Here is a 15156-nt window from a genome sequence, read left to right as displayed (position 1 = left end):
TCACATTTTGTTGTGTTTGGGGTTTTGTATGTCGGGTGGGATTTCTCCAGTGTTCGAGCTCGGCTCAGGGAGGGCGACTCGGGCAGGTTTTCCCAAAGCGCTCCACGACTTAGCCGATCTGCTTCGCGTGGCGGAGGCTTGCTCGGGTTGGGGGAAGTTGATTGAGGAACTTGTCCTGACGTGTTTCTTGCTGTTATTATTAGTATGCCAACCCGGGCAAGGCAACGAGGGACGGAGCGAGGCCACCACGGAGCAGCAGCAGCAAGCAGCCCAGCAAGCAGATAACGTGGAGAAGACGTTACGTGCGGATTTAGCTGTGTCAGTTTCTAAGCTGCTCCAGAAAGGTTTGGGGTCCGCAGAGGGTAACATGTTGTGTACCTAGTGTTTTTTTAGTTGACATTTGGCGTGGTTTAGGCCTCCCGCGTGTGTAATGGTAATTCGCAGAGAGATGTTTGCACGTGGGGCGCCGTGTTGTCTGTTCTTTTGTTCGGTCACATTTTGTTGTGTTTGGGGTTTTGTATGTCGGGTGGGATTTCTCCAGCGTTCGAGCTCGGCTCAGGGATGGCGACTCGGGCAGGTTTTCCCAAAGCGCTCCACGACTTAGCCGATCTGCTTCGCGTGGCGGAGGCTTGCTCGGGTTGGGGGAAGTTGATTAAGGAACTTGTCTTGACATATTTCTTGTTGTTGATATTAGTATACCAACCCGGGCAAGGCAGCGAGGGACGGATCCAGTCGACGGTCACCACGGGGCAGCAACAACAACACGCAGCCCAGCAGATCCAGCAGCCAGGGAGGCAAGATCAGACCGATCAGGTCCAACGGAACAGACAGCCTCGAACGGCGGGGCTAGCTCAGGCAGTAAGCGATGCAGTTTGTCTCGCTGGCATTTTCTGATTTTCGCGCGGTTGACCGTGGGTTACCTGTTTAAACGTGCACTTGAGTGTGGTGTATGATTTGAAGTTGTTGAATTTCGTCGTTGTTGCTGGTAACCTGGTACAGCGGTCACTCAGACTTTTGTTTTTGTTCTTCGTGGTTAAGCTGGTATCACCGGTATTGTTAGTAGTGAGGATTCATATGCAAATTGTTTGTGTCTCTTGTTTGCCGGATGCGCCATTTTGTGATAATGGTAGTGCCGGGTTCTCATATGTAAATTGTCAGGTGTGTGTTCAGGAGCGCTCGTGCATTTCATTGCACGTGGCGCATACTGTAGTTCTGTTGTATGTAAATTGTGGGCTCTCGCGACGAGCGCGTGAGCCAAAATTTGGAAGCCTTTAGTGGCAAGTACACTGAGAGGGTGTGCGAATATGCAAATTTACATGGGGTCCGCGCTTATGAGGAGCAGGACATTGCAGAGCCCTGGGGGCAAGTACACCGAGAGAGTGTAGGAATATACAATTTACATGTGGTCCGCGCTTATGAGGAGCAGGACATTGCTGAGCCCTGGGGGCAAGTACACTGAGAGAGTGTACGCCTGAACATGCAAATTCACATGTGGTCCGCGCTTATGAGGAGCTAGGACATTGCAGAGCCCTGGGGGCAAGTACACTGAGAGAGTGTACGAACATGCAAATTCACATGTGGTCCGCGCTTATGAGGAGCTAGGACATTGCTGAGCCCTGGGGGCAAATACACTGAGAGAGTGTGCGAATATGCAAATTCGCATGTGGTCCGTTCTTAGGAGGAGCAGGACATAATTGCAGAGCCCTGGGGGCGAGTACACTGAAAGAGTGTGCGAATATGAAAATTCATATGTGGTCCGAGCTTATGAGGTGCCGGACTTTGCAGAGCTTTAGTGGCAAGTATACGGAAAGAGTGTGCGAATATACAAATTCACATGTGGTCCGAGTTATGAGGAGCTAGGACGAGGCTTCCATGTGGTAGCGAGAGACACGTTTGGACGTGTTCAGTCGGCGTTACATTAGGGGCTGTTGTGGCTTCGCGCTGGGCGTGAAGACCGGAATTTGCAGTCGGTAAGTTTGATACAGTGAGCGCACAAGCATGATCAGTCACGGTGAGGCCGAGCGTAGTGAAGAATGGAGTGCACACGGGACGTGTACACCGGGCGCCACGACGAGTTGGCAAGGAGTGTCCCGGAAATTTTTGATATCAGACATGTCGAACCGGCGGAGCAAGTCTGACGAGGTCCGGTACACCTGGGGTGTGGAAAATTTGTTGCAGTAAAGGGTGAGGTGTCCATGCAGTAAGGAGATGTACAGTGGACGTGAACATTAGGCGTCATTATAAAGCGGATGGGAGTCTTCGCGCGGGGATTGAAGATCAGAACTTGAAACCTGGCACAGTGAGCGCACGGGGGTGTGCGGTAACAAAACTCCACGTGTAACGACATGCACGTAAGTCATGTCCATTAGATGATACCAAGGGCGAAGTTTGGGTCTTCGCGCGAGGCGTGAAGTCCAGTACTTGCAAACTGGCACGGTGAGCACACAGAGTGTGCGGCGGGACCTCCTCGGGGTGACGGCGTGCACGTGGGTCTTGTCCATTAGACGTTAACAAGGGTTAAGTGGATCTATGCGCGGGGTGTGAAGTCCAGAAGTTGCAACCTGACACAGTGAGCGCACAGAGTGTGTGGTAAGAATGCCACGTGCTAACGACGTGCAGCGTTGGCCGCGCCCATTAGACGTTACCAGAAGGCGGAATGGGTTTTCGCGAGTCCAGAATCAGTTGCGACATGGCATAGTGAGTGCAAAGAGTGGGCGAATTTCTCCTCAATCGTGGGACTAAGCACGGACGAAGTGCACGTGGAACGTACAAACTGGACGTCACGACATGATGACAAGTGTTTGCTCAGGGCGTTTTTAGGGGTGTCATAAATGTCTTTTGATTTTAGACATGGCGAGTATGTCAGGCACGCAGGACAAAACAGACAAGGCCTGACATTCCAGCAGTGCAGAAAAGTTGTGCAGCAATGTGCTTTTTCTAGGAAAACATCGCGGAGGTGGGAACAAAGTAGTCTCCAACCAGACCCAATAGATTGCAAAGACCGTATCCAACTGGAAGAAGGAGCCTATAGTGCAATCTAAGGTCTGGAACAAGTCGGTCTGAACAAAGGGTATTAACATCTAATTGTTACCTAATCAAACTGTGCTTCTGTAAGTGAGTTTATTACTCTCTGTCCGCACGGGCGTGCGGCGCCATGCCGGGCTGACACCTCCAGGCCGCGACTGAGGCCGTTCATTTGGGCAGGGCTGTACCGCGAAAATTAAACTCCCCAGGAAAAATAAACTAAATGTTGCCAACAGAAAAGACTTGGTCTCTTTGTCAAAATCAATCTGTTACGAAGATCGCTACCAAAACTGCTTCAATCGTCACAAAATGCGATCAATTTTGACCAGTTACGTCGGAACTGTAAGGGCAATTCCCGCCATGTGGTCACGTGGAATCTTGCAGTTAATCTCTAGTAATAGTGGCTTGAACCCGAAACAGTTAACATTGTCTACGAATGTTTTTGTAAGAACGGTTTTCCATGATGCCACAAACATCGCCGATGGGTGAAAGAAACTGCTATTGTGAGAGCTTTTTACTAGGCTCAACCAAGGCGCGAACCTCCCACTGGGACGTGCGCGGGTGACTGGGCTTGGTCATAAAAAGATTAGTACCCCGGACATTCGTACGGCTGTTAGCATTACAACGAGGAGGGCAGCGGCACCTTTATTGAATAGAAATGCTCCACCCTGTTTGAGTTGTAGCAGACCTTGGGTTGGCTATGAAAACTCCTTCTGCCTGTTGGATACGGTCTTTGCCAACCCGTAGGTCTGCTTGGAGACTAGGAACAAAGCTCGATGGCGACATGGGTTAGTTGGCATCAGAGTCGTAGGGGGGCCCACAATGTACGTGCGAGAGTCGTTTAGGACAAAGCTCGAGGCAAATGTGAACTGGCAAGGGTGATGGTTGTGCATTTTTACAATGATCGATACGTCGTTGAGTGAGCAGATAGCCATGGCGTGGCTTTAGACTATAAGTGCAGATGACGTTATTTGGCTGGGAGTGCATTCATGGCACCGTGCTGTTTCCGTGTCGCTGTAGGGCGCCGCGGCACTGGAAAGTCAGACAAGAAATGCGGGAAGGCAACTGGGGGCCAAGAAGCGGAGTTTGGTCTTGAACGACATCATATACAGGGAGTCGTCCACAATTCCGCGAAACCGGAGGTAGCCTAGGCAATGCAAAAGTGGGTTGGAGGCGAAATGTATGTAATAGACGATGCTTAACAACATGTGTATGAGTACACGGAGCACATGTACACACAGAGAGAGATGGAAAGTCGATAATTAGGTACAGGTAGTAAAATCCCTGTTGGGAAATTTGACACAGTAGATGGTGCGTGTAAGTGGGGTAAGTGATGGTTTAATGTGCAAGTGCAGATCGTGCGATATATATATATATATATATATATATTTCTCCGGTTTGTATTGTGGTATAAAGAAGACATTTGGCCGTATTGCTATGTTGGGTGACGTTAGTGCTGAATTAATCTGTTGGACGTGTTAACCAGCGTGTTGATAACTCCAGGTGCGGGGAATTAAACTTTGTGCAGTATTTCTGTGTATTGAATGGTGTTTTAACCGCAGTTAGGGCGGATGGAAAACATTTGCGATCGTACGGAATAGATCGCTAATCTGATGCTCTTGTATGTGGCTGGTATTCGTCGTCAAGCGTATCAAAGTTTGTTACAAAGCCGTGGATTTTGGTTGAAGGCAGGATAACCAGTTGTTGGAGCCAAGCAGAAAGTTCTTCGAACATTTGTTGTGTGATATGTATGGGTATTATAACAGGTTGTTGCAGATACATGGGAGCAGTTTAATGCACTATAATGTTAGTATTGTGGACCGGTAAACGAATTATGAGTAACGGTCAGGTGGGTATACAGGTTGTACGAGATATCTTATGCCGGGTTCACCGACGTGACCCCATGTGCCGTGTGAAATCCAAGCGAGACAGAGGTGAAGCAGACGGTGGAGCTACATGGAGGAGACAATCTGTTGCCGGGATTGGATAAAGCTTTCTGGTCTCCAAAGTGAAAAGCAAATAGAAATGTAGGCTGTAGTTTGGCAGTGATGAGATGTGCTGAGGTATTTGAGCTTACCTTTACATGTGGCGATCCTACCCCTCCCCCAGATATGGGTAGGGTATCAGCTGGAAGACGGTTGAGGTCGAAATAAAAGATAGATAATAAAATTCATGTTTTTTGGTCACTTGACCAAATACGCCTTTGTGTCGTCTTTTAATTCATTAGCTCATGGTTTTCAGTAATAAGCGAGCTTAGTTTAACCTACTGAACCATTTTAAGAGATAGTCTGGGGATTAGTATGGGGGAGTAATGAGTGTGGGGATAAACTTCCAGGTGGAAGTATGTGAAAGGTTAAGGTGTACCCTTCGCGGGGACTTGGAAGAGGGATAGCGCGACGGAGGCTCTGTCCCATAACTTATATTAGGATGATCCGATAATTGCGCAGTGTGGATAGTAAACTATTCACACTGCGCCATGATTGGTCAGCCATAATATCCTAATTTAAATAACTCTATATAAGGCAGGTGTGCCTGTCCACACGGCCCTTCTTTATTCGGAGACATCCGCAACACCGAAGAGCAAGGGGAGAGCCGACCTGTAGGTTGTGGCAAGGAAGATTATGGGGATGGGACTGGGGAGACGGCACTGGACGTGTTTTTTACACCCACCCACCCACCCGTGTTTAGAACTGCCCATCTGCAGGGACTAGGTTCTCTCCGCGCGACTTCGGCTCTGTCCCATAACTTATATTAGGATGATCCGATAATTGCGCAGTGTGGATAGTAAACTACATACACATGGCTAATGTTAGGATTACTTTTTCGCCCTCACAGAACACTCTCTCCTCCGCCAAAAGGAAAGCAAATAGGCAACAATGGCCAAACCCATGTCACTGGTGTTTCTGATCGTTATTGGACTGATTTTCACCTACGTCAACGCTGATGACTTCAAGAAAACAAAGGGATTTGGCGAGGTGGCTGACGATGTAGGGAAGGGAACACTGCATCGCTTGTGGAATGCTGTAGAAGATATACTCGAATATCTGGGGTGGGCCTGGGACATTGCAGAGGAAGTATACACGTTTTCTTCTCGTGTGTCTTCGGAATATGAAAAGTATAAGAAGGGAAAGATATCAGGAAAGGAATTCGTTGGGAAAGTTGTGCAAGCAGCGGTTAAGAGTGGATGCTCGATGACAGGTTCGCACTATGGTGCCATGGTCGGGCAAGGGGCGATTCCGATTCCTGTGGTGGGAGCATTTGTGGGGTCTCGTGTCGGCGACATGTTATGTGAAATGGTCGTAGATTTTGTGACAGAAGAATAGTCACTTTTACTCACGCCATCTCTACCCGTGTTATTCAATTTCACAACGTAAGAAATGACTATTGTTGTTACTAACGTCACCAATAAAACACTTATTAGTATATGCCGTCATTTAGACGCACCACTTATCAAGAACGTTACTTAACGTACATCTAATTTCGATTTGGTGAGTGAGCATGCGCAGTTTTATAGTAAAATACCAGTTGGTCAAAGGTGTGCATTTTCTTGTTAAAAAAAATCAGATAACGGCGTTAGTATAAGATCACATATTCATAATCGATTCATACTGCCCAACGCCGTATGTATTCCACAACAAGGGCGTGACAAGTTTCAGCAATAATGTCAATAGTGTAAAGGAGACTAAAGTTTTGTTGCAATTGTGTGATCAGTTAGCTGTGAAACATGCCTCCACAGAACAATGTGCCTTCCCTAGACTTAAGCACGTTGTAGTACAAGTACATTTAGACATTTCCACCACGCTTTGTAAAACATACACAAGATAACAGTTACTCAAGCAACTGGATAGAATTTCAAAACAGTCAGATGTTTCAGGTAGCATCTACTACCTTTCGTTAGTGACTGAAAAAAAACATATAACCATTTTCAAAATCTATCCAGTTGCTTGAGTTACTGTTATCTTGTGCATGTTATTACCTGGACGTCTAACCTTCATCTACTCGTATATTTGTAAAGGCTGCCTAGCCGTATTGATTGTCACACAAATAAAGCCTAAGATATGGTAATTCTCACTGTCCATTTTTAAATTGCGTTCTACTTCGACAAGTTCTTGTCTGAGGGCTAATTGTAACATGAAACAATTCACAAGAAAAAGTATACAGATAGCGTAAGTTAACATTGCTGACAAGTGGTTACAATCTGTGCCTTTTTGGGTTCGACTTCTTTTTTGGAAGCAGTGGAAGACGAAGTGTCCTCCATTCAGAGATAATATGGATTAGAACTATTGATGCACCATACATTGACATAATTGTACCTTCAAAACATGTTTAAGGTTGTACTTGATCTGAAAAAAGAGCAGAATTATGAGTATATTTGATTTTACAGACAAGTTTGTCCATTACTGCCTAACAATGTGAAACTAGCATGATCAATGGCAGTTATAAGAAATTGCTGTTCTCCATATTTTCACCAACTTGTAAAATAAGAACATCAGTCCAGTATGCAAGATATCATTGTGAACAACATAGGCTGCAAACCAACGTTGTACACATGTAAACAAATCATACAGTAATGTTTTTCAAATTTGGAAGCATTACAACTAGAGAAGGAGCATGCATTCAGTGAAAAGCTTTCATGGCCCCACCGTTTTTCTTATTAGGGTTAGCCTTTCCCTTTCCATTAAGATGGTTCTTTGAAACGTACAATGACATTGCAACTACATGTGAATGTCGCCAAGGCAACGCACAGTTGTGTACGTTCGAACTTCGAATGTAACGGTTCCATTCCGACGTCACAAGTCAGACGTTCTGTTTACGTCCTCTCGCTCGATGTATGCTTCTGTTTACTGTACGAAAGCCTCCAAGATGGACAGAGTTCGTAACAGCGCTAGCAGCTTTCAACGTCTACGAAAAATGGTTCTCAGACAAGACTATGTTTCGGGAAGAAGGTTGGAGAAGTTATCTTACATCATACGTGATGACTTGATAAAACATTATGCGCCACAGGTTATGCAACCGCACTTTTCAACTTCAAATGTGATCCGAAGTTTTTAACCTTGAAATTGTGTTCTCAGGTCTCTAATGTTGTGTCATTTACGGCGGGCCGGCTACTATAGACTTCGTACAGGTTATCTTGTTTCTGCGTTGGGCCGATTACAGCATGATTCCAAATGTTAAAACAAAAGTCCGTAGGACACAGACCTCCGTCAAATGTTGATCTAAATAGCTTGAGTCAAGTCTTCGATTTTTACGTACAAATTTGATTCTGTTTTTATTGTAGTACAGCGTAAACTTTCTTGTAAACGTCTTTTGATTTCTCACATTCTTGAATTTGTAGCTTTTGTGCCATTTTCGTGCAACTGACGGTAGAGTAAACAAAGACCGACGCCATTTCCGCTTGCCGATAGATGTTGTAAAACAAAGGCCGCCATGTTTCCACCAAATCGCCTGAATTGAGAGTTGGATTTTCCGTAGAAACTTTATATTTTTTGTTCTAGTATAGCGTAAACTTTCTTGTAAACATGCTGTAAATTTTTCACATCCTAGAATTCGCTTTTCGTGCAATGGTAGGGTAAATAATGATGCAATTTTTCCGCTTGGTCGGGTAGATTTTTTTGAGAACTTTCCTGTATACTAGTACAGTATGTAAAATGTTTGTATGATTTGTTACCGGTGAAGTGTTGCATGTTTTTTCAATAGATCTTTATTTCATTCTTGAAGAAGAAGTGTGTCTTGTCATTACTAGTAGTACGTGTTGAGTTTATCGACAGTCAGTGTAACATGTAATTAAACAAGTTCGCGTTGAGATGAGTTAGCGCTCAGAAGGTCGACGTAAAAAACGCGTACATAGAATCGACGCAAGCATAACTATAATTACAGTTACCGATACATAGTCACATACGGCAAAGCATTCAGTGAAGAGCTTTCATGGCCCCACCGTTTTTCTTATTAGGGTTAGCCTTTCCCTTTCCATAAAGATGGTTCTTTGAAACGTACAATGACATTGCAACTACATGTGAATGTCGCCGACGTCACATTGCCAAGGCAACGCACAGTTGTGTACGTTCGAACTTCGAATGTAACGGTTCCATTCCAAGACGTCACAAGTCAGACGTTCTGTTTACGTCCTCACGTTCGATGTATGCTTCTGTTTACTGTACGAAAGCCTTCAAGATGGACAGAGTTCGTAACAGCACCTTTCAACGTCTACGAAAAATAATGGTTCTCAGACAAGACTATGTTTCGGGAAGAAGGTTGGAGAAGTTATCTTACCTCATACGTGATGACTTGATAAAACATTATGCGCCACAGGTTATGTAAACGCACTTTTCAACTTCAAATGTGATCCGAAGTTTTTAACCTTGAAATTGTGTTCTAAGGTCTCTAATGTTGTGTCATTTACGGCGGGCCGGCTACTATAGACTTCGTAGAGATTATCTTGTTTCTGCGTTGGGCTGATTATAGCATGATTCCAAATGTTAAAACAAAAGTCCGTAGGACACAGACCTCCGTCAAATGTTGATCTAAATAGCTTGAATCAAGTCTTCGATTTTTACGTACAAATTTGATTCTGTTTTTATCGTAGTACAGCGTAAACTTTCTTGTAAACGTCTTTTGATTTCTCACATTCTTGAATTTGTAACTTTTGTGCCATTTTCGTGCAACTGACGGTAGAGTAAACAAAGACCGACGCCATTTTCCGCTTGCCGATAGATGTTGTAAAACAAAGGCCGCCATGTTTCCACCAAATCGCCTGAATTGAGAGTTGGATTTTCCGTAGAAACTTTATATTTTTTGTTCTAGTATAGCGTAAACTTTCTTGTAAACATGCTGTAAATTTTTCACATCCTAGAATTCGCTTTTCGTGCAATGGTAGGGTAAATAATGATGCAATTTTTCCGCTTGGTCGGGTAGATTTTCTTGAGAACTTTCCTGTATACTAGTACAGTATGTAGAATGTTTGTATGATTTGTTACCGGTGAAGTGTTGCATGTTTTTTCAATAGATCTTTATTTCATTCTTGAAGAAGAAGTGTGTCTTGTCATTACTAGTAGTACGTGTTGAGTTTATCGACAGTCAGTGTAACATGTAATTAAACAAGTTCGCGTTGAGATGAGTTAGCGCTCAGAAGGTCGACGTAAAAAACGCGTACATAGAATCGACGCAAGCATAACTATAATTACAGTTACCGATACATAGTCACATACGGCAAAGCATTCAGTGAAGAGCTTTCATGGCCCCACCGTTTTTCTTATTAGGGTTAGCCTTTCCCTTTCCATAAAGATGGTTCTTTGAAACGTACAATGACATTGCAACTACATGTGAATGTCGCCGACGTCACATTGCCAAGGCAACGCACAGTTGTGTACGTTCGAACTTCGAATGTAACGGTTCCATTCCAAGACGTCACAAGTCAGACGTTCTGTTTACGTCCTCACGTTCGATGTATGCTTCTGTTTACTGTACGAAAGCCTTCAAGATGGACAGAGTTCGTAACAGCACCTTTCAACGTCTACGAAAAATAATGGTTCTCAGACAAGACTATGTTTCGGGAAGAAGGTTGGAGAAGTTATCTTACCTCATACGTGATGACTTGATAAAACATTATGCGCCACAGGTTATGTAAACGCACTTTTCAACTTCAAATGTGATCCGAAGTTTTTAACCTTGAAATTGTGTTCTAAGGTCTCTAATGTTGTGTCATTTACGGCGGGCCGGCTACTATAGACTTCGTAGAGATTATCTTGTTTCTGCGTTGGGCTGATTATAGCATGATTCCAAATGTTAAAACAAAAGTCCGTAGGACACAGACCTCCGTCAAATGTTGATCTAAATAGCTTGAATCAAGTCTTCGATTTTTACGTACAAATTTGATTCTGTTTTTATCGTAGTACAGCGTAAACTTTCTTGTAAACGTCTTTTGATTTCTCACATTCTTGAATTTGTAACTTTTGTGCCATTTTCGTGCAACTGACGGTAGAGTAAACAAAGACCGACGCCATTTCCGCTTGCCGATAGATGTTGTAAAACAAAGGCCGCCATGTTTCCACCAAATCGCCTGAATTGAGAGTTGGATTTTCCGTAGAAACTTTATATTTTTTGTTCTAGTATAGCGTAAACTTTCTTGTAAACATGCTGTAAATTTTTCACATCCTAGAATTCGCTTTTCGTGCAATGGTAGGGTAAATAATGATGCAATTTTTCCGCTTGGTCGGGTAGATTTTTTTGAGAACTTTCCTGTATACTAGTACAGTATGTAAAATGTTTGTATGATTTGTTACCGGTGAAGTGTTGCATGTTTTTTCAATAGATCTTTATTTCATTCTTGAAGAAGAAGTGTGTCTTGTCATTACTAGTAGTACGTGTTGAGTTTATCGACAGTCAGTGTAACATGTAATTAAACAAGTTCGCGTTGAGATGAGTTAGCGCTCAGAAGGTCGACGTAAAAAACGCGTACATAGAATCGACGCAAGCATAACTATAATTACAGTTACCGATACATAGTCACATACGGCAAAGCATTCAGTGAAGAGCTTTCATGGCCCCACCGTTTTTCTTATTAGGGTTAGCCTTTCCCTTTCCATAAAGATGGTTCTTTGAAACGTACAATGACATTGCAACTACATGTGAATGTCGCCGACGTCACATTGCCAAGGCAACGCACAGTTGTGTACGTTCGAACTTCGAATGTAACGGTTCCATTCCAAGACGTCACAAGTCAGACGTTCTGTTTACGTCCTCACGTTCGATGTATGCTTCTGTTTACTGTACGAAAGCCTTCAAGATGGACAGAGTTCGTAACAGCACCTTTCAACGTCTACGAAAAATAATGGTTCTCAGACAAGACTATGTTTCGGGAAGAAGGTTGGAGAAGTTATCTTACCTCATACGTGATGACTTGATAAAACATTATGCGCCACAGGTTATGTAAACGCACTTTTCAACTTCAAATGTGATCCGAAGTTTTTAACCTTGAAATTGTGTTCTAAGGTCTCTAATGTTGTGTCATTTACGGCGGGCCGGCTACTATAGACTTCGTAGAGATTATCTTGTTTCTGCGTTGGGCTGATTATAGCATGATTCCAAATGTTAAAACAAAAGTCCGTAGGACACAGACCTCCGTCAAATGTTGATCTAAATAGCTTGAATCAAGTCTTCGATTTTTACGTACAAATTTGATTCTGTTTTTATCGTAGTACAGCGTAAACTTTCTTGTAAACGTCTTTTGATTTCTCACATTCTTGAATTTGTAACTTTTGTGCCATTTTCGTGCAACTGACGGTAGAGTAAACAAAGACCGACGCCATTTTCCGCTTGCCGATAGATGTTGTAAAACAAAGGCCGCCATGTTTCCACCAAATCGCCTGAATTGAGAGTTGGATTTTCCGTAGAAACTTTATATTTTTTGTTCTAGTATAGCGTAAACTTTCTTGTAAACATGCTGTAAATTTTTCACATCCTAGAATTCGCTTTTCGTGCAATGGTAGGGTAAATAATGATGCAATTTTTCCGCTTGGTCGGGTAGATTTTCTTGAGAACTTTCCTGTATACTAGTACAGTATGTAGAATGTTTGTATGATTTGTTACCGGTGAAGTGTTGCATGTTTTTTCAATAGATCTTTATTTCATTCTTGAAGAAGAAGTGTGTCTTGTCATTACTAGTAGTACGTGTTGAGTTTATCGACAGTCAGTGTAACATGTAATTAAACAAGTTCGCGTTGAGATGAGTTAGCGCTCAGAAGGTCGACGTAAAAAACGCGTACATAGAATCGACGCAAGCATAACTATAATTACAGTTACCGATACATAGTCACATACGGCAAAGCATTCAGTGAAGAGCTTTCATGGCCCCACCGTTTTTCTTATTAGGGTTAGCCTTTCCCTTTCCATAAAGATGGTTCTTTGAAACGTACAATGACATTGCAACTACATGTGAATGTCGCCGACGTCACATTGCCAAGGCAACGCACAGTTGTGTACGTTCGAACTTCGAATGTAACGGTTCCATTCCAAGACGTCACAAGTCAGACGTTCTGTTAACGTCCTCACGTTCGATGTATGCTTCTGTTTACTGTACGAAAGCCTTCAAGATGGACAGAGTTCGTAACAGCACCTTTCAACGTCTACGAAAAATAATGGTTCTCAGACAAGACTATGTTTCGGGAAGAAGGTTGGAGAAGTTATCTTACCTCATACGTGATGACTTGATAAAACATTATGCGCCACAGGTTATGTAAACGCACTTTTCAACTTCAAATGTGATCCGAAGTTTTTAACCTTGAAATTGTGTTCTAAGGTCTCTAATGTTGTGTCATTTACGGCGGGCCGGCTACTATAGACTTCGTAGAGATTATCTTGTTTCTGCGTTGGGCTGATTATAGCATGATTCCAAATGTTAAAACAAAAGTCCGTAGGACACAGACCTCCGTCAAATGTTGATCTAAATAGCTTGAATCAAGTCTTCGATTTTTACGTACAAATTTGATTCTGTTTTTATTGTAGTACAGCGTAAACTTTCTTGTAAACGTCTTTTGATTTCTCACATTCTTGAATTTGTAACTTTTGTGCCATTTTCGTGCAACTGACGGTAGAGTAAACAAAGACCGACGCCATTTCCGCTTGCCGATAGATGTTGTAAAACAAAGGCCGCCATGTTTCCACCAAATCGCCTGAATTGAGAGTTGGATTTTCCGTAGAAACTTTATATTTTTTGTTCTAGTATAGCGTAAACTTTCTTGTAAACATGCTGTAAATTTTTCACATCCTAGAATTCGCTTTTCGTGCAATGGTAGGGTAAATAATGATGCAATTTTTCCGCTTGGTCGGGTAGATTTTTTTGAGAACTTTCCTGTATACTAGTACAGTATGTAAAATGTTTGTATGATTTGTTACCGGTGAAGTGTTGCATGTTTTTTCAATAGATCTTTATTTCATTCTTGAAGAAGAAGTGTGTCTTGTCATTACTAGTAGTACGTGTTGAGTTTATCGACAGTCAGTGTAACATGTAATTAAACAAGTTCGCGTTGAGATGAGTTAGCGCTCAGAAGGTCGACGTAAAAAACGCGTACATAGAATCGACGCAAGCATAACTATAATTACAGTTACCGATACATAGTCACATACGGCAAAGCATTCAGTGAAGAGCTTTCATGGCCCCACCGTTTTTCTTATTAGGGTTAGCCTTTCCCTTTCCATAAAGATGGTTCTTTGAAACGTACAATGACATTGCAACTACATGTGAATGTCGCCGACGTCACATTGCCAAGGCAACGCACAGTTGTGTACGTTCGAACTTCGAATGTAACGGTTCCATTCCAAGACGTCACAAGTCAGACGTTCTGTTTACGTCCTCACGTTCGATGTATGCTTCTGTTTACTGTACGAAAGCCTTCAAGATGGACAGAGTTCGTAACAGCACCTTTCAACGTCTACGAAAAATAATGGTTCTCAGACAAGACTATGTTTCGGGAAGAAGGTTGGAGAAGTTATCTTACCTCATACGTGATGACTTGATAAAACATTATGCGCCACAGGTTATGTAAACGCACTTTTCAACTTCAAATGTGATCCGAAGTTTTTAACCTTGAAATTGTGTTCTAAGGTCTCTAATGTTGTGTCATTTACGGCGGGCCGGCTACTATAGACTTCGTAGAGATTATCTTGTTTCTGCGTTGGGATGATTATAGCATGATTCCAAATGTTAAAACAAAAGTCCGTAGGACACAGACCTCCGTCAAATGTTGATCTAAATAGCTTGAATCAAGTCTTCGATTTTTACGTACAAATTTGATTCTGTTTTTATCGTAGTACAGCGTAAACTTTCTTGTAAACGTCTTTTGATTTCTCACATTCTTGAATTTGTAACTTTTGTGCCATTTTCGTGCAACTGACGGTAGAGTAAACAAAGACCGACGCCATTTTCCGCTTGCCGATAGATGTTGTAAAACAAAGGCCGCCATGTTTCCACCAAATCGCCTAAATTGAGAGTTGGATTTTCCGTAGAAACTTTATATTTTTTGTTCTAGTATAGCGTAAACTTTCTTGTAAACATGCTGTAAATATTTCACATCCTAGAATTCGCTTTTCGTGCAATGGTAGGGTAAATAATGATGCAATTTTTCCGCTTGGTCGGGT

The 15156-nt window shown here is 42.9% G+C and overlaps 1 long non-coding RNA gene across 1 annotated transcript; it reads right to left on the bottom strand.

Moving 5' to 3' along the window:
- Positions 1 to 29: 29 nt before the first annotated feature.
- LOC136435477 (uncharacterized) lies at positions 30 to 5760 on the bottom strand. The gene is made up of 2 exons (XR_010755854.1): positions 3713 to 5760; positions 30 to 3037 (listed from the first exon to the last, which is right to left on the bottom strand). It is a non-coding gene; the product is annotated as an uncharacterized lncRNA (long non-coding RNA).
- Positions 5761 to 15156: the final 9396 nt, after the last annotated feature.

The sequence above is a fragment of the Branchiostoma lanceolatum genome, chromosome 5 (assembly GCF_035083965.1).
Source record: "Branchiostoma lanceolatum isolate klBraLanc5 chromosome 5, klBraLanc5.hap2, whole genome shotgun sequence".
In the NCBI taxonomy this organism is placed as follows: domain Eukaryota; kingdom Metazoa; phylum Chordata; class Leptocardii; order Amphioxiformes; family Branchiostomatidae; genus Branchiostoma; species Branchiostoma lanceolatum.
This window is presented reverse-complemented; position numbering and strand designations above follow the sequence as displayed.